We start from the raw sequence: 21,910 nt of genomic DNA on the forward strand, positions 1-21,910 counted from the left end.
GGCAGCCAAGAAGAGTGGCACTGGAATGTGGGAAGTGGAACCTGTTACATGAAGCTTGATGTGACACAGGGACAGTAGTGGCCCCTTCTTTGAAATTAAGTCCTTGCACTATGAGCTTGTGATGGAAAGGACAGTGCCAGTGATCTCCAAAATGCCTTTGGAGTCACTCTTCCATTGTTTTGGACAACAGCTCTTGGCATCTGTTTAAATGGCTGATCCATACTAATCTCCTAATCAAATTTGGCACACTCTTGTTTTCTTTCCTGAGCAAGTTTTCTCATTCCTTTCAAAATGGATAGGTTGAGAATTTTCCAAATTTTTGAGGTCTGTTTCCTTTTGATTAACAATTCCATTTTTAAGTCATTTCTCTACATACATTTTACTATAAATGGTCAGGAGGAACCAAGCCACCCTTTCAACACAAATTTCGTTGTTTACAAATTCTGTCTTCCACAAAACAATAGGACTTGGACATGATTCAGTAAAGTTCTTTGCCACTTTATAACAAGGATCAGCCTCCCTCCAGTTTTCAGTAACATATTTGTATTTCTGTCTGAGACCTCATCAGAATGGCTTTACTGTCTATATTTCTACCAATATTCTGTTCCCAACCACTTATATATTCTCTAAGGAGACTGAGGCTTTCACTACAGCTCTTCTCTTTCCTCTGAGCCTTTATCAGTCTGTTCACAGCAGTGCAAGCTTTTTCTACTGTGCACTTCAAAACTTCCAGCCTCTACCCAGTACCCAGTTATAAAACCACTTCTACAATTTTAGGTATTTATTATAGCAACATCCCATTCTTGGTATCAGTTTTACTTCTTAGTCCTTTTGGGCAGCTGTAAGAAAATACCATAACCTGGGTAGCTTATAAACAATAGGAATGTATTTCTTAGAGTTCTGGAGGTCAGGAAGTCCAAAATCAAGGCTCCAGCAGATAAGGTGTCTGGTAAGACCTGCTTCCTCATAGATGGCTGTGTCCTCACTTGTAACATCACTTGGCAGAATGGGGCAGGGGTAATTCCTTGGGTGTCTCTTTTTTAAAAAAATATTTTTAATGCTCATTTATTTTTGAGAGAGAGAGAGTGGGGGCGGGCAGAGAGAAAGGGAGACACAAATCCAAAGCAGGCTCCGAACTCTAAGCTGTCAGCACAGAGCCCTATGCGGGACTTGAACTCACAAATAGTGAGATCGTGACCTGAGCCAAAGTCAGAAGCTTAACCGACTGAGCCACCCAGGAGCCCCATCTTGGGTCTCTTTTTTAAGGTCACTAATCCTTCATCACCCACCCATCCCAAGACCCCACATCCTAATTCCATTACCTGAGGATTAGAATTTCAACATATGAGGGGTGCCTGAGTAGCTTCATCAGTTAAGCATCTGACTCTTGATTTTGGCTTAGGTCATGATCTCACAGTTCGTGAGTTCAAGCCCCACATTGGGCTCTGCACTGACAGCTCAGAGCCTGCTTGGTATTCTGTCTCCCTCTCACTCTGCCCCTCCCCTGCTTGCTCTCTATATCTCTATCAAAATAAATAATAAACTTAAAAAAAGAATTTTGACATATGAATTGGAGGGTGGGCAGAAATTTTGAGTCTATAGCAAGAGAGATAGAAAGGACTTTTACTGACCTGGGTAGTAGGGACCAGAAAGATGAATTCTAAACCTAATTCAATGTTGTGCCATAAAAATAATGAACTTTGTTAGTTTCTGAGACCAGTAATGAAAATATCAACTACGTAATAAAGTAGATGTTGATTATATTCTTCTTATCTCCTTTAATGACATCATAATGATTAGCTTTTTAAGAAGCAGTACATTTCCTATAATGTATACATAACTCATTACACATGTCAATTTACTGAATCAAAGAGAAGCTTCAAATAGGTGCCAATGTAATTCTAGAAATCATAATTAAATAATTTCATTAAGTATAGTTTATTGTATAAGTTGAGATTAGATCCAGACATCTTGGGTTCATGTATTGGCTCTAATAAAAATAACTTTTGGTTATTTAATCTCTCTGGCCTCAGTTTCCTAATCTGAAAAAAATGACAATAACAGTACCTATTTTATAGCATTGTGTAAGGGTTAAATTAGTTACTTTCTATAAAGTGCTTAGAGTAGTGTTGGCACATAGAAGGTGCTCAGTCAATGTCAGTGCTATTAGTAAATTTAGTTCAACTTAATAAAACATTGGAGTCCATTATTGAACAAAAATCCTGAAAAACAATTTTTTCAATAATAATTATGTGTAACATTTGTAATTTGATTTATATAACATGAAAAGTCCTGTTATATACACTACTTATTTTAATTTTCATTTTCACAATAACCCTACTGATTTTTCATTGCCCATATTCTTCAGATATTGAAAGTGAGGTTCATTGAAGAGAACAACAGTTATTCTGGAGTTATTTTGGACAGGTGGCTAAACTTAAATATCCTTCATCCTACCTAGCACTTGTAGGCTATAAGATAAAATAAGGTGGTTCAGAGTGTGATCCAGATGACTTTCCTTTGTGGCTTCTGCTTATTTTCTAAGCCCCATCCACCTACCTATATTTTAGGCAGAGTTGGGCATTGGAAACCATCTATAATCAGGTAACCTATGGATTGCTTCCCTGTAGCTGCCTGTCTCCTTCAGCTACCATCTCAAAGATTCCTCAAGTGATAAATTCCCACAGGTTTTCTAGCTAAGTAGCTCAGACCGGATGGAGTCCATGAGTATTCATCTGTATGGAATCTTAGATTGAGCAATACAATAGACTTGTGTCAAATATAAGTCTTTAAGCTGAAATCTCCTTTACTTCTTTCCTTCCCTTCTCTCCATCACCCCGTGCCTGCCCCTTTCCTTCTCTCTCTTTTTCTGTTGCTCTCTTCCCATTTGGATTTGGCTACTATCCTCTTTGGTAGAAATGTTGTGTTTACCTAAAAAGACTATGTGGCATAGCAGAAAAGTTTTAGTCCTTATTTACCATAAATTGTAATAAAAATAACTATCATTATAGAGTTAAATTAGTTGGTATTAGGTCACTTGAATGGTGAACTCCCTTAATCCTTACAATATATAGGTATTATTAACAGCTTTATAGAGGGAGAACTGACCCTCAGAGAGGCCATGAGGCCCAAGATCTTCTGAAGCCTGTATGTGTATTCTCTTCACTGACACTCTTTCCCCTAACTCTGTGTGACATTAGATAAGTCACATCTCCCCATTGCAACCTCAATTCCACTAATATAAAATAAGGGAGTTAAGCTAATTGTCTCTAAGTTTCCTTCTAACTCTAGCAGTTTAATACCACTTATTTTGTAAGAATTACCCCCAAAATAGAAAATCTAGATATTTAAAAACTGTTAAGACATGTGTCAAAAGTGATGATATTTTTAAAGTAAAATAAAAAAGTGCATTTGAAAGATAGGAAAAAACATCATTGTTCATCAATTTCCAGAGTTCTTTCTTTTACAGATGCCAATACAATGTTAAATGCTACCATAATTATAGTGTAGATTTTCTCTTAATTACTACTCTTTCATTGGCTTGCTCTACAAAGAAAGGGGGAAAGGGGTGGAAGAAAAGAGGAAGGTTCACCTTTCAGTGAGGTGACTGTCTGCTTTTCCTCTGGAGAGGAAATCAGCAAAGTCTAATTGTTCCATAGCCAGGAGTAATTAGGAGAGCTCCTAATAGAAATAATCCTGTGAGTTGAGGGATATTGATTAGTGAATGTCCACTTTACAATGGGTATTGATACATCTATGGACCTTTCTTTGTTAATAATTAGTAAACATTATCTGAGCACCTATTTTGTACCACAAATGAATAAGACATGGTCCTTGTTCTCAAGGAGCTCCCAGGAGGAGAGGGATAATAGGTTGAATTGTGAGCATTCAAAAATAATTACCCAGGCACAGAGAGTTCCAAGAAGGCATTTTTAGCAGTGTATGTAGAACAGCACAGTGAGCTAGCCATCATTTCCATGGCTGAATTGGAGCACACAAATGGCAGAGATACGTCTTAAGAGACGGGCAGGGATGATCATATAGGGCACCAATTGCTGTATTAAAGAACTTTGAATTTGTTCTGAAGACAATATGAAGTTGTTCAAAGGGTTTCAGAAGGGATGATACAAGGTCATAATTGTCTTGTGGAAAAAATGGTGGCCCTGGTATTATGCCGAAGCTATTAATAGAGGCCTGTGGGCCTTCTCTTCAGGGAGGGGCTATAAAAAACCATACCAACTCATCTCCAGTTTTGTTATCAAATTAGATTAAAAGATTTTTTAAATTTTTGTTTATTTATTGTTGAGAGGAGAGAGAGAGACGAGTGCGAACAGGGAGGGGCAGAAAGAGAGGGAGACACAGAATCGGAAGCAGGCTCCAGGCTTTGAGCTGTCAGCACAGAGCCTGACGTGGGGCTTGTACTTATAGATTGTGAGATCATGACTGAGCCGAAGTCAGACGCCCAACCAACTGAGCCACCCAGCCGCTCCTCAAATTATATTTTAAAAATAATGGCACAGAAATGTCCATATCTTATTATGTTTTATTACTATATATCTAGCCTCTGTTTTGTTTGTTTGTTTGTTTGTTTGTTTACATTTTCAACATTGCAAGGAAGAAATTATTGTTTCTCATTTTCCCAATTAAAGAACACAGAAGTCTGCTGAAGTTAAATACTGACCCAGGCCACAGAGTAATGGCAAAACTGGGAATCAAATTTAGGTTTCTGTGACTCCAAAGTTGCTGCTCTTGCCCTTTGCTACATCTGCAACTACAGGCTAGATCTGGAACTTGACTCCCAAACTTTGATTTCTAAGGAAGTCCACAAATTGCTAAAAGAGGGTTAGAAAAATAATATTTACCTTCACTATATGATAAAAGAAAATTGTCACCAAAACCAGGTAAAAGCATTACAAAAAAGGAAAACTATAAACCAGTGTCTATTGTGAACATAGAAACAAAAATGTTGAATAACATGCTAGCAAATTGAATCCAGCAATGTATAAAAAGAATTATATACTGCAGCCAAGTGGTATTTTAGGAATGCAAAATTGGTTCAATATTTGAAAATTAATTAATATAATCTACCACATCAATAGGCTAAAGAAACGAAAATACTTGACAAAATTCAACACCCATTCATGATTTTAAAATAAAGTCAGTAAACTAGGACTAAATGGGGAATTCCCTCAACTTGATAAAGAATATCTACAAAAATCCTGTAGCTAAAATCGTACTTTGTAGTGGGAAAATTGGATGTTTTCCCCAAAGATCAGGTAACAAGGCAAAGATGTCCCTTTCCCATTCCTATTCCACATTTTACATACTTGAAATCCTAGCTAATGTGAAAAGATGAAAGGGGAACAAAATATTTACAGTTTGGAAAGGAAGAAAAAGCAAGTTATCTACTAAAATAAATGAATAAAATACATGTTTATCATATGAAGTAAGTAACATCAGTTATAACTAACTTCAAATGTTGCCTTACTATTTACAATGTGTTTTCATTGACACTGTCTTACTTGAGTCATTGAGATGGGTTTTTTTTTCTTCCTGTAATTTAATCTATTTTGTAGGTGAGTAGTAATGGTTAAGAGCAAGGGCTTTGAAATCAAATAGGTCTTATTTTGAGTTCCAGTGTGCCACAAGCTATATGACCATGGGCATGTTACTAAATTTCTGGACATGTTCTCTCATCTGTAAAATGGGAACAGTAAGACCAAGTTTAGAAAAATTGTTTCAAACAATAATGGTATTTCAATCCAGACATATCACATACTAGTTCTGTTTTCTTAGGTATGGTACTTATAATCTCTGAGCTGCAGTTTCTTCAAATGTGAGATGAAGATAATAATAGAGCCTACTTCTTGGGTTTTATTTTTATTTTTTGGATTAAACTAGAAAATACTCGTAAAACACTTGTCACTGAGTCTGTCACACAATAAACACTTAAATAGCAGTGGCTATTGTTATTATTGTTTTATCCTTTGGTCCTATTTGATGATAAATGAACAAGGGACTGAATAAAGGGTTATGGGCAGGAGAAGAAGGATCAGTTCAGGAGAGAAGGCTGGATATACAAACAAATGGCAAGATTGTAGAGGACCATGAATGACAGAGAGGAAATTAAAAATTTAGAACTTTGGAGGAAAATGAGTCAAAGAAATTTTCCGTTGGTCCTATGTTCCTGGCCAGTCTTCATGGAGATAAAGCCCCCATGTCAGGAAACTTACGAATAGTTTGGATCTCAGTGGTAGATTCTTGATTATAATTTCCCAGGAGGTTCTGTCCTCTACCTTTTCCCAGGATGATTATTCCAGTCAGGAAGAAGGAGGGAGGAGAGGCCAGGGACCTTAGTGACCCAAGGCCACTAGGAAGCAGTGCCAGCACCTGCTGCTGTTCAGGGAGTAGGATGCAGTCCTGATTTAGCATGACCGCTGCTGAAGGTTCCTTGGAGCTAGGCCAGCTTGCATCCTTCCTGGGGTTCTTATTTTGCAATCTGTTTGCAAATAGAAGGAATGCTGCCAATTTGACTGGGGCATAGAATCCAGCAGAGATGATGATGGTAATAACTCTGCAGTGGCCAGGCACTGGTGCTATCAGGGAACCTGAGGGGAGAAGGAGGTGTCTGATTCTTTGAATAACAATTCCTGGCCCTAATGGCCTTAGGGTGATGGGTGGGACTTTCAGCCCATTCTCCTCCTGGGCCAGCATCTGTTCCTTGGATTAAAGGAAAAGCTGCCTGTTTTCTTCCAGAAACAGAAACCTATTTGTTTAGTCTGAGCAAACTTATCTCCAGCCCAGGTCAATCTATTCTGACAGAGTAAGAAAGAGATAGAGATAGATAAGCCCTTGAAAGGAATTTATGGAAGTGTGAATTTTGCCAAGTCTGTATTTTACTGCTTGGAGAGGGCTGGCTCAGGGTACTAGGTTAGACTGGCAAATTCAAAGGCAGACGGTCCTGCCTACACAGCAGCCTCCTGGCCGGAAGTCGGGGGTGGATCCAGATGGGAATCATATGCCTGTGCCATGTGTGTTTGCATTGGAGGGGAGAGAATCTCATGGCTGACAACGTTCTTAGGGCTCCACGCAGAACTCACAGCATGATTGAGGAAACTGCTGGGGTGGTTCTATGCCCTGAATTTTGGGAAATTGTAACAAGCACAGGACTAAGTACTTGAACCTAACCTGGCCCTGTCATCTCATTGGATACCAGACTAGAAAACCTAAACAACTCCAAAAATCCACTCTTTCTTATTCCTGCACAACCCATAGGGAAACTGTCCAATCCCACTGTCTCATGCTTTTTCAGTTTCACCCTTCCTTTCCATTCCAGGATTCAGATTCAGTGAATGTTTAAGCACCTACTAAATGCTGGAAACTAAGTGCTACAGGAAGGAGGAGTTGTTATCTCCATCTTACAGATAAAGAAACTGAGATTGGTCACATAGCTACTAGATGGCAGAATCAGGATTCTCTGTTCCACAGCCACTGTCATCCTGTGCTTACCTTTTAAGTTTCAACTCTTATAACTTCCTCAGCATATTCTGCCACCTGAGCCATAGTGCACTGTTTTTTAATTTCCTGATCATTTCTTCTTTAACCTGTATCATTTACCCAGACTTTTCTACTTGTTTGAAACTCTCTCCTCCTCCCTGGCCCCTCACCACCCCTAATTTCCCACCCCCAGTTTTATGTTTCTTTGTTTGACGCATTCTACTAATTTTTCAGATCTTATCCTAGCTATCACTGACTTCAAGGAATTTGTCTTTGGGATATAATATTAACTCAGTAAAATGTTTTAAACTAAGTGAATAAAGCAAGCTTCTCTTGTTCAGATGTGAGACAATGGAACAGAAACTAGGGATCAAGCAAAAATAGGAAAAGAAGAGGGTGAGAGCCAGAGTCTAGAGAAACTGAGTTGAAAAGATGAACTGCCTTGAATTTTTATGGAGTGCCTTTGGACATAGGCAGGGAAGGAACCATTAAAAATGCTGACCAGCTTGGATAACTAGGGTAAGATATTGGGTCTTCTGCCCAAAGACCAGATCTAATGTGGAGTCTAATGTACCACTTAGTTGAAAGGGTCTATCATTTTCAGCAAAGCTAACAATATATTTTTCTGGAGTTTTCACTGCATTTGTGACATTGACTGAGGTTGCTGCTGACAGTGTTGATGCACAAGAATCTCTGCCTTAACTAAGTTCATTTCCCAAGGACTTACTCGTTCACTTTTTGGCAGCTAGGTGCCTATTTTTCCACTTTGATAAGCCTAGAGAATTCAATTCAATTTCTCTAAGGGTTTTATCCTCCTATCTGCCCACTACAGGCAACTCACAGGGCCATGACCTTTTCATGGGGAAGTTGTTATACAAGAATATTTTAAAATCTCACAGAGTTACAGACTGTCAAAACTATTAAAAGCCTTAGAAATCATTTAGACATATTCCTATCAATGGGAATGAGGTCACACAGAAAAGCAGTGGTTAAATAACTCAGGTACTGTGACTCTTTGGGACTTTCTCCATGGTTCCACAACCATGGTCATTAAATTTGATGTGAGAAGAGATGGGGACTGAGGGGGGTGGGGGGGGCCTGCTTAACTGCACAATTAGAGTTACCAAAAATATGACTGGCTTTAGAATCAGATTCAAATTTGAATCTTGACTCCATCTCCACAAGCCTTGCAACCTCAGAAATGTGACCTAATGTTTCTCTGTTTCCTCACCTGTATAATAGAGATACTGATATTTACATAGTTGTTAGGAAGAATGCTGATGAGTGCAGAATGCCTAAATCTTTGTAGGCATTAGCTACTGTGTATTACGGTAGGTAGGTTGTATTTTTTTCAGATACTTGGGCAAAATTGGGATAATTGAAACATTTTTGAGGGTCTTGGTTGACAAATCATCTGTCTTGAGAATGCACAATTACTCGGGTTCCTTTCAGCAACTCCAAGTTGTCATTCTTTAGACAAAGACATGTTGTCAGAGAAATTCATCATTGAGTGATATTTGGGCTTTGTTTACATTGCTTCATTGAGTTATTACTAGGACTCCAAATTGCTATGGAAGATTAAAGATTTCACAGGATTTCAGCAAACTATATATGTCTTTCTATATGACAGCCTTTGAGCCATTGAGTGAACTGCTAAAATTTACTTGAGATCTGCCACAACTACTGAGAAAGGAGTTCTGAGGGGTGAAACCCACCATCTAAAGAGACAAAGTGCCACACTTGGGCATTTTCCATTGGAAAGTCATAGAAGTTAGTCATATGCAATCTAAAATTAATATTTCAGGGGTAATGAAAGTAGTCTGGACCTAGAATTGGGAAGCCTGGGCTCCAGTCTCATGTTTTTTTATTGACCAGAGTGCAGTCCTAAATACTTACATAACTTTACTGTTTAGTTTGATTCTAGGATCCTTCCCTACACTCTGCCATTTTACATCTCTATTCCCATGCTCATATTTTTTTCTGTCTGAAATGTTTTGCATCATCCCCAATCCTTAACCTTTACCTGGAAACCTCTTCTGTCCTTAAAGTCATAGTTCAGAAAGTGCCTTCTTTGCGAAGATATCTCTGATATACCAGGCTAGGATTGGTCCTCTCTTATGATTTCAGACTCCATTGCTTCACTCTGCCAGTGCATTGTAGACAGTTATTTACATCTACCTCTTCCCTAATGTACTGTAAGGCCCTTGAGGGTAGGGAGTACATCTTATTTTTTGTTATCAATGCTTATACTTTAGTGCGTGCAACCTCCAGCAGTAACTGAATGATGGATAAGATTTGAGTAGGCAGAAGGGAGTAAATCAGGGAGACCTAAGTCATGAGAACAAAGACATGGAGGCTGGAACGAATGAGAATCATACATTTCATTATTTTACTTATTCATGGATTTACTTATGCATTCATTCACTTATTCACTTGTTTAGCATGAAGATGCAAGCGGAACCCACTGAATGCTAGGATACAAAGAATAAAAAGAAGGTTATTCTTAAGAATTTTCCATTTTGGGGGAAGAGGGATACAGACAATAAACATTCAACAATATAGCATCGTGATTGCTGTGAAAGACATGCAGGCTGCAGAGAGAGTACAGATGAGGTACCTCTGTGAGCTTGAGGGTTAAATAAAGCTTCTTGGAGGAAACGACACCTCAGCTGAGACTCGGAACATGAGTAGGAGTGAACCAGGCTGACAGGAGGAGAGGCATTCTAGAGCTATGTTTGGGGCTGTTGGTGAGCCAGATCTGGCAGAAATAGAGAGTCTAGTCTGGAGAAGCTAGGGGCATTAGATTGAAGAGACTGACTTAGTGACTTGGGATTCAAAACCATATATAGATATGTGAAAACACAAACTGAAAATTGTGGAACTCTTGTAGACATGCCACAGTTGGCCGAGGGAATCATTTTGGCAAGATGTTAGCTGACGTTGTATTGGTCTGATCTTGTAGTAGTCCCTTACTTTTCTCTAAGGAAAAATTTAGAGGAAATACTTTCTTTAGGGAGAATTGGTCTGTTTTAGGAAGAGAAGTACCTCAGTTTATCTCCTGTGATGAATTGCATAAGTATAAGCTTAGAAGGTAACACTTGCATACACTTCCATTTGCTCAGGGGGATCCATGTGGATTTCGGAAGTTTCTGAATAGGTTGTTGGGACAAGAGCCTTGAAAAATCAAACTATAGATAAGTACTTCAAAAACAATCTGGGCAAATAAATAGCAATGATAATAATTGGTAGATTACAAATGTACTGTAGTCTCCTCATAATACCAGGAGGTACATATTATTAATGCCAGTTTTATACACAAGGGGATAAAACTGAGAAACTTTAAATTATTTTCTCAAAATCATGCAACTAATAAGCGACATAGCCAGAACTAGTACACAGTTTTTCACACTCTCAATTCTGTGCTTTTTCTACTATGTCATAAATTGTATGTCTCGAAATTTCAGGAACTCTGCTGTTGGCATTTCTATTGCTTTGAAACTGTCGAGGGTAAAACATTCAGTTACATAATGTGACATTTAGATTTATCTTTTTTACAGACCTGAAATAGTCATATTTTTGCCTACCAATTTGGCTTTGTAATATTTCAGTTTTAGTTTTGTATTGGCCCCTGGTATAAAAATATGCTATCGTCCTAATTAAAGTACTGGCTTACCTCTCACAACAGAGATTTTCAAGAAAACTGCCAACCATTCGAAATAATTTATGGTCATTCACATGTTTTTCTCACTTAAGCTTATTACTATTTTTAGATGTATTCTATATTATATAAATCTTTTAGTGCTGTTTTTAGTGTTGATCTGTTGTTAAGGAGACAGTAAAGGTTCTAATCAATTAGCAGAAGTTGGCAGTAGAATCGCAAATTTTAGAGCTAGAAGCGATATTAACAACTATTTATTCAGAATCTCTTCAGGGAGTTATAAATATTAGTGAGAAAATTTTTGGAAACTTCTTTTAATTGAAGACTAGCATATATATATATGCTCCAATCTCAAGTATATAGTTCAATGAATTTTTACAAATAAATAACAATCAAGGTAACCACTCCCCTGGTCAAAAATATAGAACACTGCCAGTTACCCAGAAGACTTGCTTCATAATGCCTCCTTTCAGTCAGTACCCCCAAATTTAATAGATAGTCTATCAAATTAGATTAGTTTGCTTATTCTATAACTTCCTATAAATGGAATCATACTGTATATGCCCTTTTTAATACGTATATTTTCATTCAACAATATGTTGTCCATATTATTTTATGTAGCAATCACATATTCTTTCTCATCAATGTATAATATTCTGCTATACCACAACCAATTTGATTTGATGTGATAATGTTTGGTTTAGTGCTTCTGTGTCTATGTTCCTGAAAGAGACTGGCCTATTAGCTTCTTTTCTTGTAATTTCCTTAAAAGGTTTTGGTATCAAGGTTATGCTAGCCTCATAAATGATTTGGAGAGATTTCCCTCTCAACATTCTCTGAAAGATTTTGTGTGAGTCCCTAAAATGATTAAGTGAATTCACTAATGAAGCTATCTAGGTCTAGAATATCTTTAAAGGAATGTTTTTAATTATGGATTTAATTTTTAAAATAAATATAGCACTTTGGTATACTTGTTTTTTTTTTCCCCTCAAATCTTTTCTCCCCATTCCCAGTAGAGTTATAAACCATGCTGCATTGCAGTTCTCCCTTGTAGAGTAAGCAGAGTATATTTCTCTGACTATTCATGCTGGGCTTAGACATATGACTTGATTTAACCAATGGAATATTAGAATATGTGATGGAAGCAGAGGCTTTATATTTGAGTGGTTTTGTTTGGTCTCTTCTGTCATTTACGATGAGAACTTATCCTCAGATAGGTGCTGGTCCCAGATTGAGGAAATACATGGCAAACTAAATCCACCCAGAAGTCTGGGAGGTGACCCTAGCCAATATCAGCCAACCTAAACAGAGCTATAGTCTGAGCTTTAGAAAAACGTTTGGCTTTGTTGGATTTTTTCTACTCAGTTAATTTTCTGTTTGACTCATTTTTGTTCTTCTGTCTACTATACCCTTTCAACTTACTTTGCATTGTACTTTTTTGCTTTGTTTTTAATTCTTTAGCTTCATGAGATAAGCCTAGATCCTTGATTTAAACCTTTATTCTATCCTTATATATTCATTTTTAAGGGTACAAATTTCCCCCTAAGCACTACTTTAGCTACATCACATGTTTTAAACTGTTGTATTGTTATTATTATTCACTTAGTACAAATGGTTTCACTTATTTAATAAGTATTATATTATATATATATGTAAAAAATGTACAAATTATGAGTATAAAGTATAAAGCTCAATGAACTTGTACAGGAGATCACACATATGTTGTTACTACTTGTGCCTCTCTTCCCTTCAAATCAGTACTTTTTCCATCCTGGCCTCAAACACTATAGCTTAGTCTTGCTAGTATTTAAACTTCATATAAATATAAGCATAACAGAAGAATTTCTTTTATGTCTGCCTTCTCTGGTTTCTTATGTTCAATATTGTGTTTCTGAGAATTGTGCATGTTTGGCATATAATAATTTTTACTACTAGATAGTATAGTTTGTATATGCTAGATTTTTCTTATCTGATTGGTTGATTGATTGATATTTATTTATTGTAGGTAGGCTCCATGCTCAATGTGGTGCTCTACACATTCTTGCACATGTTCTCTAATGCACTTATACATGTAATTATGTCAGGTATGTAATTAAAAGTAGGATTTCTAACTTCCAGAACATTTGTAGTTTCACTTTTATTAGATACTATCAGTGTTCTAGAGTGACTGTCTCACCAGTGGATGAGAGTACTGAAGTTGAAAATATTTTATTTTCATTATGATGGGGTTTTTTTGTACATTGGTTATTTTCCAAATATTTGGAGATTTTGTGGTTGTCTTCCTTTTGCTGATTTCTTGCTTAAACCCATTGTGATCAGGAAATATACTCTGGATGATTACAGTCCTTTGCAGTTTTTTGAAACTTGCTTATGATGTAGCATGTGGTCTATTTTGATAAATGTTCCACATACACTAGAATAAATAATGTATTTCACAGTTGGTGGATGTTATGTTTTATAAACATCAATTATATTTAGTTTGTTAATGAAGATTTTCATATTTTCTATATCCTTATTGATACTTTTGTCTGTTTATTTTATTAGTTACTGAATGGTAAGTTACATTTCTAACTATGATTGTGGATTTAATTCTCCTCTTACTTCTGTAATTTTTGTATATGTATTGTGAGACTATGATTTTAGGTGAATTTAATTTTAGGATTGCTATGTATACCAACTTCTTTAATTGCCCTTTTTATAAATGTTAAATGGGTCTCTTTATCTCTCGTTGTATTTCTTATCCTAAAGTCTAGTCTATTTGATATTAATATAGCTATATCACTTTATTTTGTTTAATACTTTGTAAACTTTTCACTTTCAACATTTCTGTATTCTTATATTTAAAATAGTTTCTTGTAAATAATGTAAAATTTTTGTTTTCTATTTATTTATTTATTTATTTTGAGAGAGAAAGAGAAAGACAGAGAGAGAAAGAGAGCATGAGCAAGCGGGGGAGAGACAGAGGGAGAGACAGAGGGAGAGGCAGAGGGAGAGAGAGAATCTCAAGCAGGCTCCACACACAGCGCAAAGCCCGAGAGCCCCATACAAGGCTCAATCCCATGAACAGTGAGATCATGACCTGATCTGAAATCAATCAAATGTTTTTATTATTCTTATTCTCATTCTAATTTTTATTCTTATTCAAAATGCCTTACAGCCCTACTACAACTTTTCTCAGTAGCCTCATTTGAATTGTTTCTGTAGCTCAGTATTAAATGTTCTTTTACCATCTCCTCAATAGTCTTTAGCTTCTGTTTAGATTATACATCTATCCTACCTTTTCTTTTTTTTTTTAATTGAGATATAATCAGCATATACCATTGTATTAGTTTCAGGTGTACAATGTAATGATATGATATATGTATATATTATGAAATTGTTACCACAATAACATTAGTTAACACCCATCACCATACAGAATTACAAATTTGTGTGTGTTTGTGTGTGTGTGTGTGTGTGTGTGTGTGTGTGTGAGTATGTGTGATGGGAACTTTTAAGACTTACTCTCTTAGAAATTTCCAGATACACAATTCAGTATTGTTAACCATAGCCACAATGCTATAAATTATATCCCCAGGACTTACTTATCTTACAAATGGGTTTGTATCTTTTATTATTAATTTTTATCCTTTCTATTAGCTTATTTTATCTATTTATTAGTCTTTTAATAGTAGAAATTACATTATAATTTAAATGAATACTTCTACCACTTTCTGGGTAATACAGGTTTTGCATAATATTTTAACTCTATTCCCCCCCTTTTGCTATTACTTTTCATATATTTTAAGCACATATATTATATAAATACACATATACATATATATATTCTTGTATATACAGTTGTATATGTGTATATGTGTATATATATTGTGTATTGTATTCACATGGATATGTTCTTGTATATACAGTGGCTATGTGTATATATGTTGTGTATTGTATTCATATGGATATGTATTATATATATTTATGCATACACATGTGAGTGTGTGTGTATTTAAACACTTAATATGTAGATTTATCCACATATTTATCCCTTATGTTAGTACTCTTCATTTCTTCCTACATCAATATGTTTCCTTCTAGGATCATTTTTCTTTTGCATGAAAAAGCTCCCTTATTATTTCTTATAGTCTAGATCTTCAGACAGTGAATGTTTTTTTCTTCCTGAGATGTGTTCAACTTAATTTTTGAAGGATATCTTTGAGTACAGAAGTGTAATTGTCAGTTTCATTTTTTCATTCAACACTTGAAAGATGCCTTTCCACTGTCTTCAGTTTCTGTTTTAATTGGGACGTCAACTCTAAATTTTATTGTTGGACCTTTTAAGTTATATGTCATATTTTTCCATATTCTTATAATATTTCTCTTTGTCTTTGGTTTCTAACAGCTGTACTATGATGTGCCTATATCTAGCTTTCTTTGTATGTATCCTATTGGGGTGCATAGAACCTCTTGAACCCATGGCTTAATGTCTTTTGTAAGTTTGGGCAAATTCTTGGTTAGTATTTCTTCAAATATTGCTTTTGTTCATTTTCTCTCATATTTTTCTGGGATACCAGTGACACAGATCTAGTTCTTTTTACCATACCTTATATGAGTCTTATCCTCTTTTTGTAGTTTCCATCTCTTCTTCTTTCACTGCTTTGAGTGGATATTTTCTCCTGATGAATCTTCCATTTCACTGTTCCTTTCTTCTTCTGGGTCTAGCGTGTTATTAAAACCCATCTATAAGGTTCTTAATTTCAGTTATTTTTTTTTTTAATTTCTGGATTTCCACTTGAGTATTTATCTACATTCCAGTTCTCTGGTAATTTTTTTCTTTATTGTCTCTATTTTCTCAAAATTGTTAGTTGTTTACTATTTTAAAGTCTCTGTTGATACTTGAAATATTTAGATATAGTAATACACCCCCCCCCCCCTTATCTGCAGGTTTGCTTTCCATGTTTTCAGTTACCCATGGTCAATCACGTTGCAGTCTGGAAGCAGATGATGCTCCTGACATAATGTCAGAAGGTTAATAGTAGACAAATATTATTACATCACAATACCTATGTTATTCATTTAACTTATCTCATCACATAGATATGTTTTTATCTCACATCATCACAGGAAGGGTGAGTATAGTACAAGATATTTTTGAGAGAGAGAGAGAGACACCACACTCACATATCTTTTATTATAGTATATTGTTTTAATTGTTCTATTTTGTTAAAAGTTATTGTTGTTAATCTCTTACTGTGCCCACTTTATAAATTAAACTTTATCATAGATATGTATGTATAGAAAAAAAACATAGTATATATAGAGTTTAGTGCTAACAGTGGCTTCAGACATCCACTAGAAGTCTTGGAACATATACCCTATGAATAAGGGGATGGTTACTATAATCAGTGGGTCAAGTTTCTTCCTTCCTTCTTTCCTATCTTCCTTCTTCTCTTCCCCTTCTTTCCTTCCTTCCTCTTTCTTTCTTTTTCTTTCTTTCTTTCTTTCTTTCTTTCTTTCTTTCTTTCTTTCTTTGCTTTCTTTCCCTCCCTCCCTCCCTCCTTCCTTCCTTCCTTCCTTCCTTCCTTCCTTCCTTCCTTCTTTCCTTCCTTCCTTCCTTCTCCTCTCTCTTCCTCTTCTCTCTTTCTTTCTCTCACCCTCATTTATTTCTGTTTCTTGATATGTCTAGTAAATTCAGTTGATGCAGGATATTGTATTTTTAAATTTTGATGATTTTATTGATATTATTTTCTTCTGAAAGGATTCAGTGTTCTTCTGACAGGCAGATAGATTTTGGAAAGATTATCTGTATCTAGTCAATGCTGAATTTCAGATATTTAAATTCAGGTATGTTTGTCTTGCCCTTAGTCCAAGAGCATAGTCCTTCTGGTATCTCAAATAGTGTGGAATATTTACTAAGGTTTTCCATCTTTGTGGACCCTGAACTCCAAACTGTTTTTCTGCAGTACTTTGAGACTGTTAAAATCTTCACTTAGCATTTCAACCTCCTTGATGCTGTTTTTTGATTGGTTTATTAGCATCTCACCCTAGTTATGAGCAGCTTAAAATTTTGCAAATGACTGGAAGTGAAATTACATACAGAATTTTGATCTCACTTTTCTATGATTTCTTTAATTCCCAACTGCCTTGGCAGCCCTGAAAGGCAGTCTTTATTTTGCCAAGCTCATATTCACTAGATTCAGCAAATGCTCTCTTAAAAAGCATTTAAAGGTGTTTTATATAGTAGAGTCAGTTAGACACATACCATCTTATCATCTCCCTAGAGTCTTCTGCATAGTACATATTTCTTTTTTTGATACACATATCCCTAGGCCCATTGAATAGAAATGACAGAATATTTTTATTTAAATTATAATAATGTAAAATATTTAAAAAAATCATAGAATTTGAAGTTAGACCAAACCAGACTTGGGTTCCATTCATCCAGTCTCCACTACATAAGATATATCATCTTTAGGAAGTGTATTAAAGAATCTGACTTTATTTTTGACATTTGGCTGCTAACATCTTTCAAGCCTCCCTCCCCCACTTTCCCTTCTGCCCCACATCTGGGCAAACTGATAAGGAAGCACAGGTGGACCATCCTTAACACTGGCAGAAAGTTCAAACCACACAAGCCCTTGTTGTGTACTTGAGGATCCTCAACCTGCCCCAGCCCCTAACCACCATAAAACTTCAAGAAAGCCTCCTTTCCTGTTATCTCAAGCTAATTTCATACCAGTTTGGGAGACTATTCTGCCCTTGCAGAAATCCTCATTCTGTGAGTAATAAACCTTTTTATATCATTTTCATGCATGTGTGGCATCATCATTCTCAGTGTCCTAAACAAATTTGGGTGGGAGAGTCTATCCCATCTCTGAAAGATGACCAAATACACAGTTTCTCAATCTCTTTTTCTCCATATTACTTTCCTAAGCTGTAAAATGAAAATAAGATTTACCTGTAAGATTTTTCTAAGTGTTTGAAATAGTATACAATACAAAAGTGCCCAGTCATTTCTTTGGAATTTAATAGGTATTCAACAAGTGTATATAAATAATAATTTTAAGTCAAACAGACCATAAACTATCTTACACTCTATCCCCTGGCCCTTTATTTAATTTTTTCATAGTTCTTTTAACTAGCTCATATTGCACTATATATTTATTTATTTACCTGTGTGTTACTTGTTTGTCTGAATATCCCCAACACATAACATAGTTTGAGGCACATGGGCAGAGTCCAGTGAATGTTTCTTGAAAAAGTAAAGGAATTAATCGATCATATATATATATAATCTAGAGTTTCCCTTTCTTGCCCTTGACCTCACTTAACTGTCTTACTTTGTCCAAACTCCTCAGTCCATGACTCTGGACTTTAGTCAGTTATCTCTATTTTAGCAATGGGTAAATATAGGATCAGAGATAATAGGAATTAATCCTCCTAAGGTTAAATAACAAGTAAGTGACATAAGGCAGGAAGAGAAGACAGGTCTGCTTTCTCCCAGGCCAACCTGCTTCCCATTCCAGCTTCTCCTTTCACCCACCCAAAAATGGGAATTCTCTCACAGGGCTTTCTTTGTTTGTTTCCAAAATCCATTGAATCATGTTCAATAAAGTAAACACTACTTTTTGGTAGAAATCAACCTTTTCCTAATTGATTTTTCTCATTTTTCAACAGAATTGTAATTGTCAATTTACTTGCCAAGTCGAAGGCAGCACATGGGTTTGTCATTCTAACCCTTGGAGTAATTTAACTCTACCTTGTAAGACAGGTCTCTACGCTTGTATTATTCTCTGTTGGCATTGTCTTTTCAATCAATCAGTCATGAAAAATTCATGCCCAAGGTAAAGCCCTAGTGAACCACTCTGAGAAAAATGTGATTATCTTTAAACAAAGGAGAGATCTTAGTGTTCTCTGAAATTCATTGGAGAGAGCAGCCTTTAATAAAGAAACATTTTATCTGCTGTTTGCAATCCACAAGATACTCCCACTTTTTCCATTTAAAATTGATCTCTTCAAATTCTAAGGTTTCCAAAACTGCTATAAGCTGAAGCTCCATGATGTGGACTGTAATAATTTGAAGTCTGTAAAAACTCAGCCTGAACCTTGCATGAGTGATGAAAAATGTGTCAGATTTACAGCAAGGTAATGGTGTCAATATAATTAGGATAATGTTGAATCAACTTTTGTTTTATTTAATTTTTTTAAATTTACATCCAAATTAATTAGCATATAGTGCAAAAATGATTTCAGGAGTAGATTCCTTATTGCCTCTTACCCATTTAGCCCATCCCCCCTCCCACAACCCCTCCAGTAACCCTCTGTTTGTTCTCCATATTTAAGTGTCTCTTATGTTTTGTCCCCCTCCCTGTTTTTATTTTTGTTTCCCTTCCCTTATGTTCATCTGTTTTGTCTCTTAAAGTCCTCATATGAGTGAAGTCATATGATATTTGTCTTTCTCTAATTTTGCTTAGCATAATACCCTCCAATTCCATGCACATAGTTGCAAATGCCAAGATTTCATTCTTTTTGATTGCCGAGTAATACTCCATTGTGTGTGTGTGTGTGTATATATATATATATATATATATACACACACACACACCACATCTTTATCCATTCATCCATCAATGGACATTTGGGCTCTTTCCATACTTTGGCTGTTGTTGATAGTGCTGCTATAAACTTTGGGGTGCATATGTCCCTTCGAAACAGCACACCTGTTGAATCAACTTTTTAAAACATGTTTATTTCATGTTACAAATTATAAAATATTTTGATCTGCTTATTGAATATTCCTTAATTATGGAGATTCACTGATTCCTTCCTCAAATGGACTGAATCTTAACCCTGGCTTCAGGCTGAAAACCCTTATCTTGGTTCTAGCCCTGACACCAACCTTAAAATGAAACATAGGCCTGGCTATGGTCCTGAAATTGGCTGGAGACTGAGCCTAGACCTCTATTTTATTAGTAACTCATAAGCAGTTGTCCTTGGCTTCAGGGGAACTAGATGAGGGAATTTGCGTGGCTTAGTACAACCTTTCCTCCTGCTGGCAAACAAATTCAAGCGCCTGATCTGATATCAGTAAGTGGCTTGGTCTCTGCCTTGGAAAGCAGTACCATAAAGCTATGCTGTAGAACAGTCATCCCATAATTTCCAGGTGCTTTGGGAAAAGGAAGTTTCTTGCTGCTTCTCTCTCTCTCTCTCTCTCTGTTAGCATTATTACTTTACTACTTTGACTACTTTATCAATCAAAAGATTTTTATAAAAAATTGTCTTCAGAGGCAAATTGAAAGCATGGATCTTTCTTGTATTGCCTTTTAATTTCCAACATGATTCTAAATGGAAGGAGAGGAGCTTGCTACTTCTTTGTTTAGCCCATATTGTCCAGAACTGAGAAGATGGACACAGTATGGATTACTATATAAAACCCCAGCTTTTCAGTCAAATAAACCTGATTTTATTGGTTTTACCACTTATCAGCGCTGTGATCTTCTCGTTTTACAGATAGGAGAGAGATATTAGTATTGCCATAGAACATATCCATGTTCCACCTCCCATGAACCCAGACAATTTGTAAAATTCTCAAGTGCAGGAACTGATCTTTTCTCCACTACTTAAAGTTGGAGAGTAAAAATCTAGAGAAAAATTGACCAAAAATGTAAGTAGACTTAATATTTAAGGAAGAATAGACTTACATAAAAAATATTATAGATAATAAAGAAAAATAAGTTTAATACAAAATAGTGTGACTATGAACTACAATATGAAGTAAATGACTTTTGATTTCACTTTTTTACTTCTATTTTCATTCCTTTCTTAAAACTTTTTTTTCAGCTTTACTGAGATATAAATGACATGCAGTAAAACCTTGGTTTGCAAGCATAATTCATTCCAGAAACATGCTTGTAATCCAAAGCACTTGTATGTCAAAGCGTCTTTCAAGAACCATTGGCTTAGTTGTGATCATGTGATGTTCAATATCACATACAACTTGTATTTCAAGACATTGCTTATTTCTCAAGTTAAAATTTATTAGAAATATTGCTCATCTTGTGGAACACTTGCAGAACAAGTTACTCACAATCCAAGGTTTCACTGTATAACTGCTTATATTTAAGATATACAAGTTGTTGCTTCAATATACTTATATATTGCAAAATGATCATCACTGTAGTTTAGCTAATACCTCTATCACATCATATAATTACCATTTCTTTTTGTGGTGAGGACATTTAAGATCTACTATCTTAGCAACTTTAAAATATGTAATATGGTATTATGAACTACAATCACCATGCTGTTCATTAGATCCCCAGAACTTATTATTCTTATAGATAAAACTTTGTACTTTGACCAACATCTCCCCTTTCCCCCATATCCCAGCCCCTAGTAAACACTATTCTAGTAAACGGCTCCTATGAGTTGGGTTTCTTTATATTCCACATATAAGTGATTTATTTCCTTTCTTTGGCTTTCTTTTTTTTTTTTCTTGTTTTTTTTCCTGTATTGTTTGTTTGTTTGTTTAAAAAGACTGGGGGGGGGGGGCACAAGTGAGCTAGGAGCAGGGAGAGAGAGAGAGAGAGATAAGCAGGACTCATCCAAAGTGGGGCTCGTGCTCACCCAAAGCGGGGCTCGAGCCATGAGATCATGACTTGAGCCAAAGTCTGATACTTAACCTACTGAGTGTCCCAGGCGCCCTCCCATAGTTTTGGTCACTGAAACATTACATAGTGCATCATTTGGCTGCTTTTTTCCCCTAAATTA

The 21,910-nt window shown here is 35.9% G+C and overlaps 1 protein-coding gene and 1 long non-coding RNA gene across 9 annotated transcripts in view; one reads left to right on the top strand and one right to left on the bottom strand.

Annotated features, from left to right (window-relative positions):
- The window catches only part of LOC132671011 (uncharacterized), a 36,557-nt gene extending 20,433 nt beyond the window's left edge, over positions 1-16,124 (bottom strand). The window contains exon 1 of the long non-coding RNA XR_009606949.2: positions 15,744-16,124. This is a non-coding gene — a long non-coding RNA (uncharacterized LOC132671011). The remainder of the gene's footprint in view (positions 1-15,743) is intronic.
- Positions 1-21,910, top strand: part of LOC132670999 (BEN domain-containing protein 5) — a 1,465,258-nt gene that overhangs the window by 705,372 nt on the left and 737,976 nt on the right. The gene's annotated exons all lie outside the window — the stretch shown is intronic.

The sequence above is a fragment of the Panthera onca genome, chromosome C1, assembly GCF_046562875.1.
Source record: "Panthera onca isolate mPanOnc1 chromosome C1, mPanOnc1 haplotype 2, whole genome shotgun sequence".
Lineage (NCBI taxonomy): Eukaryota > Metazoa > Chordata > Mammalia > Carnivora > Felidae > Panthera > Panthera onca.